General features: G+C 39.6%; 1 long non-coding RNA gene across 1 annotated transcript in view; it reads right to left on the reverse strand.

The window, feature by feature from the left end:
• LOC148435680 (uncharacterized) overlaps window positions 1–14,285 on the reverse strand; it is a 129,985-nt gene extending 115,700 nt beyond the window's left edge. The window contains exon 1 of the long non-coding RNA XR_015876576.1: window positions 14,158–14,285. This is a non-coding gene — a long non-coding RNA (uncharacterized LOC148435680). The remainder of the gene's footprint in view (window positions 1–14,157) is intronic.
• Window positions 14,286–16,236: the final 1,951 nt, after the last annotated feature.

The following is a 16,236-nucleotide window of genomic DNA, read 5'->3' on the forward strand; positions in this document are numbered from 1 at the left end:
ACACACTAACATGTTAGTATATGAGACAGGAGTAAGGAGACACAGAGTAACATGTTAGTATATGAGACAGGAGTAAGGAGACACAGAGTAACATGTTAGTATATGAGACAGGTGCGGAATAAGGAGACACACAGTAACATGTTAGTATATGAGACAGGTGAGGAATAAGGAGACACACAGTAACATGTTAGTATATGAGACAGGTGAGGAATAAGGAGACACACAGTAACATGTTAGTATATGAGACAGGAGTAAGGAGACACACAGTAACATGTTAGTATATGAGACAGGTGAGGAATAAGGAGACACACAGTAACATGTTAGTATATGAGAGAGGTGAGGAATAAGGAGACACACAGTAACATGTTAGTATATGAGACAGGTGAGGAGTAAGGAGACAGAGTAACATGTTAGTATATGAGACAGGTGAGGAATAAGGAGACACAGAGTAACATGTTAGTATATGAGACAGGTGAGGAGTAAGGATTCACAGAGTAACATGTTAGTATATGAGACAGGTGAGGAGTAAGGAGACACAGAGTAACATGTTAGTATATGAGACAGGTGAGGAGTAAGGAGACACACAGTAACATGTTAGTATATGAGACAGGTGAGGAGTAAGGAGACACAGAGTAACATTTAGTATATGAGAGAGGTGAGGAGTAAGGAGACACAGAGTAACATTTTAGTATAGGAAACAAGTGAGGAGTAAGGAGACACAGACTAACATGTTAGTATATGAGACAGGTGAGGAGTAAGGAGACACACGGTAAAATGTTAGTATATGAGACAGGTGATGAGTAAGGAGACAGAGTAACATGTTAGTATATGAGACAGGTGAGGAATAAGGAGACACACAGTAACATGTTAGTATATGAGACAAGTGAGGAATAAGGAGACACACACTAACATGTTAGTATATGAGACAGGTGAGGAGTAAGGAGACACACAGTAACATGTTAGTATATGAGACAGGTGAGGAATAAGGAGACACAGTAACATGTTAGTATATGAGACAGGTGAGGATTAAGGAGACACACAGTAAAATGTTAGAATATGAGACAGGTGAGGAATAAGGAGACACAGAGTAACATGTTAGTATATGAGACAGGTGAGGAATAAGGAGACACACAGTAACATGTTAGTATATCAGACAGGTGAGGAATAAGGAGACACACAGTAACATGTTATTATATGAGAAAGGTGCGGAAAAAGGAGACACACAGTAACATGGTAGTATATGAGACAGGTGAGGAATAAGGAGACACACAGTAACATGTTAGTATATGAGACTGGTGAGGAATAAGGAGACACACAGTAAAATGTTAGTATATGAGACAGGAGTAAGGAGACACACAGTAACATGTTAGTATATGAGACAGGTGAGGAATAAGGAGACACACAGTAACATGTTAGTATATGAGACAGGTGAGGAGTAAGGAGACACACAGTAACAGGTTAGTATATGAGACAGGTGAGGAATAAGCAGACACACAGTAACATGTTAGTATATGAGACAGGTGAGGAGTAAGGACACACACTGTAACATGTTAGTATATGAGACAGGTTAGTAGTAAGGAGACACAGAGTAACATGTTAGTATATGAGACAGGTGAGGAGTAAGGAGACACACAGTAACATGTTAGTATATGAGACAGGTGAGGAGTAAGGAGACACAGAGTAATATGTTAGTATATGAGACAGGTGAGGAGTAAGGAGACACAGGGTAACATGTTATGATATGAGACAGGTGAGGAGTAAGGAGACACAGAGTAACATGTTAGTATATGAGACAGGTGAGGAGTTAGGAGACACACAGTAACATGTTAGTATATGAGACAGGTGAGGAGTAAGGAGACACAGAGTAACATGTTAGTATATGAGTCAGGTGAGGAATAAGGAGACACACAGTAACATGTTAGTATATGAGACAGGTGAGGAGTAAGGAGACACACAGTAACATGTTAGTATATGAGACAGGTGAGGAGTAAGGAGACACACAGTAACATGTTAGTATATGAGACAGGTGAGGATTAAGGAGACACAGAGTAACATTTTAGTATATGAGAGAGGTGAGGAGTAAGGAGACACACAGTAACATGTTAGTATATGAGACAGGTGAGGAGTAAGGAGACACAGAGTAACATTTTAGTATATGAGAGGTGAGGAGTAAGGAGACACACAGTAACATGTTAGTATATGAGACAGGTGAGGTGTAAGGAGACACAGAGTAACATGATAGTATATGAGACAGGTGAGGAGTAAGGAGACACAGAGTAACATGTTAGTATATGAAACAAGTGAGGAGTAAGGAGACACAGAGTAACATGTTAGTATATGAGACAGGTGAGGAGTAAGGAGACATAGAGTAACATGTTAGTATATGAGTCAGGTGAGGAGTAAGGAGACACACGGTAACATGTTAGTATATGAGACAGGTGATGAGTAAGGAGACAGAGTAACATGTTAGTATATGAGACAGGTGAGGAATAAGGAGACACACAGTAACATGTTAGAATATGAGACAGGTGAGGAATAAGGAGACACACACTAACATGTTAGTATATGAGACAGGAGAAAGGAGACACACAGTAACATGTTAGTATAAGAGACAGGTGATGAGTAAGGAGACAGAGTAACATGTTAGTATATGAGACAGGTGAGGAGTAAGGAGACACAGAGTAACATGTTAGTATATGAGACAAGTGAGGAGTAAGGAGACACACAGTAACATGTTAGTATATGAGACAAGAGAGGAGTAAGGAGACACAGAGTAACATGTTAGTATATGAGACAGGTGAGGTGTAAGGAGACACACAGTAACATGTTAGTATATGAGACAGGTGAGGAGTAAGGGGACACACAGTAACATGTTAGTATTTGAGAGAGGTGAGGAATAAGGAGACACACACAGTAACATGTTAGTATATGAGACAGGTGATGTGTAAGGAGACACAGAGTAACATGTTAGTATATGAGACAGGTGAGGAGTAAGGAGACACAGAGTAACATGTTAGTATATGAGACAGGTGAGGAGTAAGGAGACAGAGTAGCATGTTAGTATATGAGACAGGTGAGGAGTAAGGAGACACAGTAACATGTTAGTATATGAGACAGGTGAGGAATAAGGAAACACACAGTAACATGTTAGTATATGAGACATGTGAGGAATAAGGAGACACACGGTAACATGTTAGTATATGAGACAGGTGAGGAGTAAGGAGACACACAGTAACATGTTAGTATATGAGACAGGTGATGAGTAAGGAGACAGAGTAACATGTTAGTATATGAGACAGGTGAGGAATAAGGAGACACACAGTAAAATGTTAGTATATGAGACAGGTGAGGAATAAGGAGACACACACTAACATGTTAGTATATGAGACAGGTGAGGAGTAAGGAGACACACACAGTAACATGTTAGTATATGAGACAGGTGATGAGTAAGGAGACAGAGTAACATGTTAGTATATGAGACAGGTGAGGAATAAGGAGACACACAGTAACATGTTAGTATATGAGACAGGTGAGGAGTAAGGAGACACACAGTAACATGTTAGTATATGAGACAGGTGAGGAGTAAGGAGACACACAGTAACATGTTAGTATATGAGACAGGTGAGGAGTAAGGAGACACACAGTAACATGTTAGTATATGAGACAGGTGAGGAGTAAGGAGACACACAGTAACATGTTAGTATATGAGACAGGTGAGGAATAAGGAGACAAACAGTAACATGTTAGTATATGAGACAGGTGAGGAATAAGGAGACACACAGTAACATGTTAGTATATGAGACAGGTGAGGAGTAAGGAGACACACAGTAACATGTTAGTATATGAGAGAGGTGAGGAATAAGGAGACACCCAGTAACATGTTAGTATATGAGACAGGTGAGGAGTAAGGAGACACACAGTAACATGTTAGTATATGAGACAGGTTAGTAGTAAGGAGACACAGAGTAACATGTTAGTATATGAGACAGGTGAGGCGTAAGGAGACACAGAGTAACATGTTAGTATATGAGACAGGAGTAAGGAGACACACACTAACATGTTAGTATATGAGACAGGAGTAAGGAGACACACAGTAACATGTTAGTATATGAGACAGGAGTAAGGAGACACACACTAACATGTTAGTATATGAGACAGGAGTAAGGAGACACACAGAAACAAGTTAGTATATGAGACAGGAGTAACGAGACACACAGTAACATGATAGTATATGAGACAGGTGAGGAGTAAGGAGACACACAGTAACATGTTAGTATATGAGACAGATGAGGAGTAAGGAGACACACAGTAACATGTTAGTATATGAGACAGGTGAGGAATAAGCAGACACAGTAACATGTTAGTATATGAGACTGGTGAGGATTAAGGAGACACACAGTAAAATGTTAGTATATGAGACAGGTGAGGAATAAGGAGACACAGAGTAACATGTTAGTATATGAGACAGGTGAGGAATAAGGAGACACACAGTAACATGTTAGTATATCAGACAGGTGAGGAATAAGGAGACACACAGTAACATGTTAGTATATGAGAAATGTGCGGAATAAGGAGACACACAGTAACATGTTAGTATATGAGACAGGTGAGGAATAAGGAGACACACAGTAACATGTTAGTTTATGAGACAGGTGAGGAATAAGGAGACACACAGTAAAATGTTAGTATATGAGACAGGAGTAAGGAGACACACACTAACATGTTAGTATATGAGACAGGAGTAAGGAGACACAGAGTAACATGTTAGTATATGAGACAGGAGTAAGGAGACACAGAGTAACATGTTAGTATATGAGACAGGTGCGGAATAAGGAGACACACAGTAACATGTTAGTATATGAGACAGGTGAGGAATAAGGAGACACACAGTAACATGTTAGTATATGAGACAGGTGAGGAATAAGGAGACACACAGTAACATGTTAGTATATGAGACAGGAGTAAGGAGACACAGAGTAACATGTTAGTATATGAGACAGGTGCGGAATAAGGAGACACACAGTAACATGTTAGTATATGAGAGAGGTGAGGAATAAGGAGACACACAGTAACATGTTAGTATATGAGACAGGTGAGGAGTAAGGAGACAGAGTAACATGTTAGTATATGAGACAGGTGAGGAATAAGGAGACACAGAGTAACATGTTAGTATATGAGACAGGTGAGGAGTAAGGATTCACAGAGTAACATGTTAGTATATGAGACAGGTGAGGAGTAAGGAGACACAGAGTAACATGTTAGTATATGAGACAGGTGAGGAGTAAGGAGACACACAGTAACATGTTAGTATATGAGACAGGTGAGGAGTAAGGAGACACAGAGTAACATTTTAGTATATGAGAGAGGTGAGGAGTAAGGAGACACAGAGTAACATTTTAGTATATGAAACAAGTGAGGAGTAAGGAGACACAGACTAACATGTTAGTATATGAGACAGGTGAGGAGTAAGGAGACACACGGTAAAATGTTAGTATATGAGACAGGTGATGAGTAAGGAGACAGAGTAACATGTTAGTATATGAGACAGGTGAGGAATAAGGAGACACACAGTAACATGTTAGTATATGAGACAAGTGAGGAATAAGGAGACACACACTAACATGTTAGTATATGAGACAGGTGAGGAGTAAGGAGACACACAGTAACATATTAGTATATGAGACAGGTGAGGAATAAGGAGACAGAGTAACATGTTAGTATATGAGACAGGTGAGGATTAAGGAGACACACAGTAAAATGTTAGAATATGAGACAGGTGAGGAGTAAGGAGACACACAGTAACATATTAGTATATGAGACAGGTGAGGAATAAGGAGACAGAGTAACATGTTAGTATATGAGACAGGTGAGGATTAAGGAGACACAGAGTAACATGTTAGTATATGAGACAGGTGAGGAATAAGGAGACACACAGTAACATGTTAGTATATCAGACAGGTGAGGAATAAGGAGACACACAGTAACATGTTAGTATATGAGAAAGGTGCGGAATAAGGAGACACACAGTAACATGTTAGTATATGAGACAGGTGAGGAATAAGGAGACACACAGTAACATGTTAGTATATGAGACTGGTGAGGAATAAGGAGACACACAGTAAAATGTTAGTATATGAGACAGGAGTAAGGAGACACACACTAACATGTTAGTATATGAGACAGGAGTAAGGAGACACAGAGTAACATGTTAGAATATGAGACAGGAGTAAGGAGACACAGAGTAACATGTTAGAATATGAGACAGGAGTAAGGAGACACAGAGTAACATGTTAGTATATGAGACAGGTGCGGAATAAGGAGACACACAGTAACATGTTAGTATATGAGACAGGTGAGGAATAAGGAGACACACAGTAACATGTTAGTATATGAGACAGGTGAGGAATAAGGAGACACACAGTAACATGTTAGTATATGAGACAGGAGTAAGGAGACACACAGTAACATGTTAGTGTATGAGACAGGTGAGGAATAAGGAGCCACACAGTAACATGTTTGTATATGAGACAGGTGAGGAATAAGGAGACACACAGTAACATGTTAGTATATGAGACAGGTGAGGAATAAGGAGACACACAGTAACATGTTAGTATATGAGACAGGTGAGGAATAAGGAGACACACAGTAACATGTTAGTATATGAGACAGGTGAGGAGTAAGGAGACACACAGTAACATGTTAGTATATGAGACAGGTGAGGAATAAGGAGACACACAGTAACATGTTAGTATATGAGACTGGTGAGGAATAAGGAGACACACAGTAAAATGTTAGTATATGAGACAGGAGTAAGGAGACACACACTAACATGTTAGTATATGAGACAGGAGTAAGGAGACACAGAGTAACATGTTAGTATATGAGACAGGTGCGGAATAAGGAGACACACAGTAACATGTTAGTATATGAGACAGGTGAGGAATAAGGAGACACACAGTAACATGTTAGTATATGAGACAGGTGAGGAATAAGGAGACACACAGTAACATGTTAGTATATGAGACAGGAGTAAGGAGACACACAGTAACATGTTAGTATATGAGACAGGTGAGGAATAAGGAGCCACACAGTAACATGTTTGTATATGAGACAGGTGAGGAATAAGGAGACACACAGTAACATGTTAGTATATGAGACAGGTGAGGAATAAGGAGACACACAGTAACATGTTAGTATATGAGACAGGTGAGGAATAAGGAGACAAACAGTAACATGTTAGTATATGAGACAGGTGAGGAATAAGGAGACACACAGTAACATGTTAGTATATGAGACAGGTGAGGAGTAAGGAGACACACAGTAACATGTTAGTATATGAGACAGGTGAGGAATAAGGAGACAAACAGTAACATGTTAGTATATGAGACAGGTGAGGAATAAGGAGACACACAGTAACATGTTAGTATATGAGACAGGTGAGGAGTAAGGAGACACACAGTAACATGTTAGTATATGAGACAGGTGAGGAATAAGGAGACACCCAGTAACATGTTAGTATATGAGACAGGTGAGGAGTAAGGAGACACACAGTAACATGTTAGTATATGAGACAGGTTAGTAGTAAGGAGACACAGAGTAACATGTTAGTATATGAGACAGGTGAGACGTAAGGAGACACAGAGTAACATGTTAGTATATGAGACAGGAGTAAGGAGACACACAGAAACAAGTTAGTATATGAGACAGGAGTAAGGAGACACACAGTAACATGATAGTATATGAGACAGGTGAGGAGTAAGGAGACACACAGTAACATGTTAGTATATGAGACAGATGAGGAGTAAGGAGACACACAGTAACATGTTAGTATATGAGACAGGTGAGGAATAAGGAGACACAGTAACATGTTAGTATATGAGACAGGTGAGGAATAAGCAGACACAGTAACATGTTAGTATATGAGACAGGTGAGGATTAAGGAGACACACAGTAAAATGTTAGTATATGAGACAGGTGAGGAATAAGGAGACACAGAGTAACATGTTAGTATATGAGACAGGTGAGGAATAAGGAGACACACAGCAACATGTTAGTATATCAGACAGGTGAGGAATAAGGAGACACACAGTAACATGTTAGTATATGAGAAATGTGCGGAATAAGGAGACACACAGTAACATGTTAGTATATGAGACAGGTGAGGAATAAGGAGACACACAGTAACATGTTAGTATATGAGACAGGTGAGGAATAAGGAGACACACAGTAAAATGTTAGTATATGAGACAGGAGTAAGGAGACACACACTAACATGTTAGTATATGAGACAGGAGTAAGGAGACACAGAGTAACATGTTAGTATATGAGACAGGAGTAAGGAGAAACAGAGTAACATGTTAGTATATGAGACAGGTGCGGAATAAGGAGACACACAGTAACATGTTAGTATATGAGACAGGTGAGGAATAAGGAGACTCACAGTAACATGTTAGTATATGAGACAGGTGAGGAATAAGGAGACACACAGTAACATGTTAGTATATGAGACAGGAGTAAGGAGACACACAGTAACATGTTAGTATATGAGACAGGTGAGGAATAAGGAGACACACAGTAACATGTTAGTATATGAGAGAGGTGAGGAATAAGGAGACACACAGTAACATGTTAGTATATGAGACAGGTGAGGAGTAAGGAGACAGAGTAACATGTTAGTATATGAGACAGGTGAGGATTAAGGAGACACAGAGTAACATGTTAGTATATGAGACAGGTGAGGAGTAAGGATTCACAGAGTAACATGTTAGTATATGAGACAGGTGAGGAGTAAGGAGACACAGAGTAACATGTTAGTATATGAGACAGGTGAGGAGTAAGGAGACACACAGTAACATGTTAGTATATGAGACAGGTGAGGAGTAAGGAGACACAGAGTAACATTTTAGTATATGAGAGAGGTGAGGAGTAAGGAGACACAGAGTAACATTTTAGTATAGGAAACAAGTGAGGAGTAAGGAGACACAGACTAACATGTTAGTATATGAGACAGGTGAGGAGTAAGGAGACACACGGTAAAATGTTAGTATATGAGACAGGTGATGAGTAAGGAGACAGAGTAACATGTTAGTATATGAGACAGGTGAGGAATAAGGAGACACACAGTAACATGTTAGTATATGAGACAAGTGAGGAATAAGGAGACACACACTAACATGTTAGTATATGAGACAGGTGAGGAGTAAGGAGACACACAGTAACATGTTAGTATATGAGACAGGTGAGGAATAAGGAGACACAGTAACATGTTAGTATATGAGACAGGTGAGGATTAAGGAGACACACAGTAAAATGTTAGAATATGAGACAGGTGAGGAATAAGGAGACACAGAGTAACATGTTAGTATATGAGACAGGTGAGGAATAAGGAGACACACAGTAACATGTTAGTATATCAGACAGGTGAGGAATAAGGAGACACACAGTAACATGTTAGTATATGAGAAAGGTGCGGAATAAGGAGACACACAGTAACATGTTAGTATATGAGACAGGTGAGGAATAAGGAGACACACAGTAACATGTTAGTATATGAGACTGGTGAGGAATAAGGAGACACACAGTAAAATGTTAGTATATGAGACAGGAGTAAGGAGACACACACTAACATGTTAGTATATGAGACAGGAGTAAGGAGACACAGAGTAACATGTTAGAATATGAGACAGGAGTAAGGAGACACAGAGTAACATGTTAGTATATGAGACAGGTGCGGAATAAGGAGACACACAGTAACATGTTAGTATATGAGACAGGTGAGGAATAAGGAGACACACAGTAACATGTTAGTATATGAGACAGGTGAGGAATAAGGAGACACACAGTAACATGTTAGTATATGAGACAGGAGTAAGGAGACACACAGTAACATGTTAGTATATGAGACAGGTGAGGAATAAGGAGCCACACAGTAACATGTTTGTATATGAGACAGGTGAGGAATAAGGAGACACACAGTAACATGTTAGTATATGAGACAGGTGAGGAGTAAGGGGACACAGAGTAACATGTTAGTATATGAGACAGGTGAGGAGTAAGGAGACACAGAGTAACATGTTAGTATATGAGACAGGTGATGAGTAAGGAGACAGAGTAACATGTTAGTATATGGGACAGGTGAGGAATAAGGAGACACAGAGTAACATGTTAGTATATGAGACAGGTGAGGAGTAAGGAGACACAGAGTAACATGTTAGTATATGAGATAGGTGAGGAGTAAGGAGACACACAGTAACATGTTAGTATATGAGATAGGTGAGGAGTAAGGAGACACAGAGTAACATGTTAGTGTATGAGACAGGTGAGGAGTAAGGAGACAGAGTAACATGTTAGTATATGAGACAGGTGAGGAGTAAGGAGACACACAGTAATATGTTAGTATATGACACATCTGAGGAGTAAGGAGACACAGAGTAACATGTTAGTATATGAGACATGTGAGGAGTAAGGAGACACACAGTAACATGTTAGTATATGACACAGGTGATGAGTAAGGAGACACAGAGTAACATGTTAGTATATGAGACAGGTGAGGAGTAAGGAGACACACAGTAACATGTTAGTATATGACACAGGTGAGGAATAAGGAGACACAGAGTAACATGTTAGTATATGAGACAGGTGAGGAGTAAGGAGACACACAGTAACATGTTAGTATATGACACAGGTGATGAGTAAGGAGACAGAGTAACATGTTAGTATATGAGACATGTGAGGAATAAGTAGACACACACAGTAACATGTTAGTATATGAGACAGGTGAGGAGTAGGGAGACACACAGTAACATGTTAGTATATGAGACAGGTGAGGAGTAAGGAGACAGAGTAACATGTTAGTATATGAGACAGGTGAGGAGTAAGGAGACACAGTAACATGTTAGTATATGAGACAGGTGAGGAGTAAGGAGACACACAGTAACATGTTAGTATATGAGACAGGTGAGGAGTAAGTAGACACACAGTAACATATTAGAATATGAGAGAGGTGAGGAGTAAGGAGACACACAGTAACATGTTAGTATATGAGACAGGTGAGGAGTAAGGAGACACAGAGTAACATGTTAGTATATGAGACAGGTGAGGATTAAGGAGACACACAGTAACATGTTAGTATATGAGAGAGGTGAGGAGTATGGAGACACACAGTAACATGTTAGTATATGAGACAGGTGAGGAGTAAGGAGACACACAGTAACATGTTAGTATATGAGACAGGTGAGGAGTAAATAGACACAGAGTAACATGTTAGTATATGAGAGAGGTGAGGAGTAAGGAGACACAGAGTAACATGTTAGTATATGAGACAGGTGAGGAGTAAGGATACACAGAGTAACATGTTAGTATATGAGACAGGTGAGGAGTAAGGAGACAGAGTAACATGTTAGTATATGAGACAGGTGAGGAGTAAGGAGACACAGTAACATGTTAGTATATGAGACAGGTGAGGAGTAAGGAGACACACAGTAACATGTTAGTATATGAGACAGGTGAGGAGTAAGGAGACACACAGTAACATGTTAGTATATGAGACAGGTGAGGAGTAAGGAGACACACAGTAACATGTTAGGATATGAGACAGGTGAGGAGTAAGGAGACACACAGTAACAGGTTAGTATATGAGACAGGTGAGGAGTAAGGAGACACACAGTAACATGTTAGTATATTAGACAAATGAGGAGTAAGGAGACACACAGTAACATGTTAGTATATGAGACAGGTGAGGAATAAGGAGACAAACAGTAACATGTTAGTATATGAGACAGGTGAGGAATAAGGAGACACACAGTAACATGTTAGTATATGAGACAGGTGAGGAGTAAGGAGACACACAGTAACATGTTAGTATATGAGACAGGTGAGGAGTAAGGAGACACACAGTAACATGTTAGTATATGAGACAGGTGAGGAGTAAGGAGACACACAGTAACATGTTAGTATATGAGACAGGTTAGTAGTAAGGAGACACAGAGTAACATGTTAGTATATGAGACAGGTGAGGCGTAAGGAGACACAGAGTAACATGTTAGTATATGAGACAGGAGTAAGGAGACACACACTAACATGTTAGTGTATGAGACAGGAGTAAGGAGACACACAGTAACATGTTAGTATATGAGACAGGAGTAAGGAGACACACACTAACATGTTAGTATATGAGACAGGAGTAAGGAGACACACAGTAACATGATAGTATATGAGACAGGTGAGGAGTAAGGAGACACACAGTAACATGTTAGTATATGAGACAGATGAGGAGTAAGGAGACACACAGTAACATGTTAGTATATGAGACAGGTGAGGAATAACGAGACACACAGTAACATGTTAGTATATGAGACAGGTGAGGAAAAAGGAAACACAGAGTAACATGTTAGTATAAGAGACAGGTTAGTAGTAAGGAGACAGAGTAACATGTTAATATATTAGAGAGGTGACCAGTAAGGAGACACACAGTATCATGTTAGTATATGAGACAGGTGAGGAGTAAGGAGACACAGAGTATCATGTTAGTATATGAGACAGGTGAGGAGTAAGGAGACACACAGTAACATGTTAGTATATGAGACAGGTGAGGAGTAAGGAGACACAGAGTAACATGTTAGTATATGAGAGAGGTGAGGAGTAAGGAGACACAGAGTATCATGTTAGTATATGAGACAGGTGAGGAGTAAGGAGACACACAGGATCATGTTAGTATATGAGACAGGTGAGGAGTAAGGAGACACAGAGTATCATGTTAGTATATGAGACAGGTGAGGAGTAAGGAGACACAGAGTATCATGTTAGTATATGAGACAGGTGAGGAGTAAGGAGACACAGAGTATCATGTTAGTATAAGAGACAGGTGAGGAGTAAGGAGACACACAGTAACATGTTAGTATATGAGACAGGTGAGGAGTAAGGAGACACACAGTAACATGTTAGTATATGAGACAGGTGAGGAGTAAGGAGACACACAGTAACATGTTAGTATATGAGACAGGTTAGTAGTAAGGAGACACAGAGTAACATGTTTGTATATGAGACAGGTGAGGCGTAAGGAGACACAGAGTAACATGTTAGTATATGAGACAGGAGTAAGGAGACACACACTAACATGTTAGTGTATGAGACAGGAGTAAGGAGACACACAGTAACATGTTAGTATATGAGACAGGAGTAAGGAGACACACACTAACATGTTAGTATATGAGACAGGAGTAAGGAGACACACAGTAACATGATAGTATATGAGACAGGTGAGGAGTAAGGAGACACACAGTAACATGTTAGTATATGAGACAGATGAGGAGTAAGGAGACACACAGTAACATGTTAGTATATGAGACAGGTGAGGAATAACGAGACACACAGTAACATGTTAGTATATGAGACAGGTGAGGAAAAAGGAAACACAGAGTAACATGTTAGTATAAGAGACAGGTTAGTAGTAAGGAGACAGAGTAACATGTTAATATATTAGAGAGGTGACCAGTAAGGAGACACACAGTATCATGTTAGTATATGAGACAGGTGAGGAGTAAGGAGACACAGAGTATCATGTTAGTATATGAGACAGGTGAGGAGTAAGGAGACACACAGTAACATGTTAGTATATGAGAGAGGTGAGGAGTAAGGAGACACAGAGTATCATGTTAGTATATGAGACAGGTGAGGAGTAAGGAGACACACAGGATCATGTTAGTATATGAGACAGGTGAGGAGTAAGGAGACACAGAGTATCATGTTAGTATATGAGACAGGTGAGGCGTAAGGAGACACAGAGTATCATGTTAGTATATGAGACAGGTGAGGAGTAAGGAGACACAGAGTATCATGTTAGTATATGAGACAGGTGAGGAGTAAGGAGACACAGAGTATCATGTTAGTATATGAGACAGGTGAGGAGTAAGGAGACACAGAGTATCATGTTAGTATAAGAGACAGGTGAGGAGTAAGGACACACACAGTAACATGTTAGTATATGAGACAGGTGAGGAGTAAGGAGACACACAGTAACATGTTAGTATATGAGACAGGTGAGGAGTAAGGAGACACACAGTAACATGTTAGTATATGAGACAGGTGAGGAGTAAGGAGACACAGTAACATGTTAGTATATGAGACAGGTGAGGAGTAAGGAGACATAAAGTAATTTACCTTAGTTCCCTGTGATATTGTTGGGCTGTTTTTGTATTAGGTATAATATATGTTTCCAATTTTTATTATCCTTATCCTTGGCTATTGAGTTCTCCAAGTCCTGTCCTTTAGGAAGGTCCTGCTTTGAGTTTATATATATATATATATATATATATATATATATATATATATATATGGTATATTTATATATACATAAATACACAGACACAGGGATCCACCTACATAACTGCTAGGGGCAAGAACAGAAGTGTGATTTACAGCTGTAGGGGATGGAAAATAAACCAACATCACAATAGGTTCTGGTTCACACTGGTTCAAGCAACAGTCACCCAGTGTACTATAGACCGATACCCAGCGCACAGCACAAGTAATGTGATCATCTGCTGACTATATATTATACAGTATAGACCGATAACCAGCGCACAGCACAAGTAATGTGACCATCTGCTGACTATATATTATACAGTATAGACTGATACCCAGCGCACAGCACAAGTAATGTGACCATCTGCTGACTATATATTATACAGTATAGACTGATAACCAGCGCACAGCACAAGTAATGTGACCATCTGATGACTATATATTATACAGTATAGACTGATACCCAGCGCACAGCACAAGTAATGTGATCATCTGATGACTATATATTATACAGTATAGACTGATACCCAGCGCACAGCACAAGTAATGTGATCATCTGCTGACTATATATTATACAGTATAGACCGATAACCAGCGCACAGCACAAGTAATGTGACCATCTGCTGACTATATATTATACAGTATAGACTGATACCCAGCGCACAGCACAAGTAATGTGACCATCTGATGACTATATATTATACAGTATAGACTGATACCCAGCGCACAGCACAAGTAATGTGACCATCTGCTGACTATATATTATACAGTATAGACTGATACCCAGCGCACAGCACAAGTAATGTGACCATCTGATGACTATATATTATACAGTATAGACTGATACCCAGCGCACAGCACAAGTAATGTGACCATCTGCTGACTATATATTATACAGGATAGAGTGATACCCAGCGCACAGCACAAGTAATGTGACCATCTGCTGACTATATATTATACAGTATAGACCGATACCCAGCGCACAGCACAAGTAATGTGACCATCTGCTGACTATATATTATACAGTATAGACTGATACCCAGCGCACAGCACAAGTAATGTGACCATCTGCTGACTATATATTATACAGTATAGACTGATACCCAGCGCACAGCACAAGTAATGTGACCATCTGCTGACCATATATTATACAGTATAGACCGATACCCAGCGCACAGCACAAGTAATGTGATCATCTGCTGACTATATATTATACAGTATAGACTGATACCCAGCGCACAGCACAAGTAATGTGATCATCTGATGACTATATATTATACAGTACTATAGACCGATACCCAGCGCACAGCACAAGTAATGTGACCATCTGCTGACTATATATTATACAGTATAGACTGATACCCAGCGCACAGCACAAGTAATGTGACCATCTGATGACTATATATTATACAGTATAGACTGATACCCAGCGCACAGCACAAGTAATGTGACCATCTGATGACTATATATTATACAGTATAGACTGATACCCAGCGCACAGCACAAGTAATGTGACCATCTGCTGACTATATATTATACAGTATAGACTGATACCCAGCGCACAGCAAAAGTAATGTGACCATCTGCTGACTATATATTATACAGTATAGACTGATACCCAGCGCACAGCACAAGTAATGTGACCATCTGCTGACTATATATTATACAGTATAGACCGATACCCAGCGCACAGCACAAGTAATGTGATCATCTGCTGACTATATATTATACAGTATAGACTGATACCCAGCGCACAGCAAAAGTAATGTGACCATCTGCTGACTATATATTATACAGTACTATAGACCGATACCCAGCGCACAGCACAAGTAATGTGACCATCTGATGACTATATATTATACAGTATAGACTGATACCCAGCGCACAGCAAAAGTAATGTGACCATCTGCTGACTATATATTATACAGTATAGAC

This window comes from Taudactylus pleione, unplaced genomic scaffold (assembly GCF_031769625.1).
Source record: "Taudactylus pleione unplaced genomic scaffold, aTauple2 ptg002085l, whole genome shotgun sequence".
NCBI classification, from domain to species: Eukaryota; Metazoa; Chordata; class Amphibia; order Anura; family Myobatrachidae; genus Taudactylus; species Taudactylus pleione.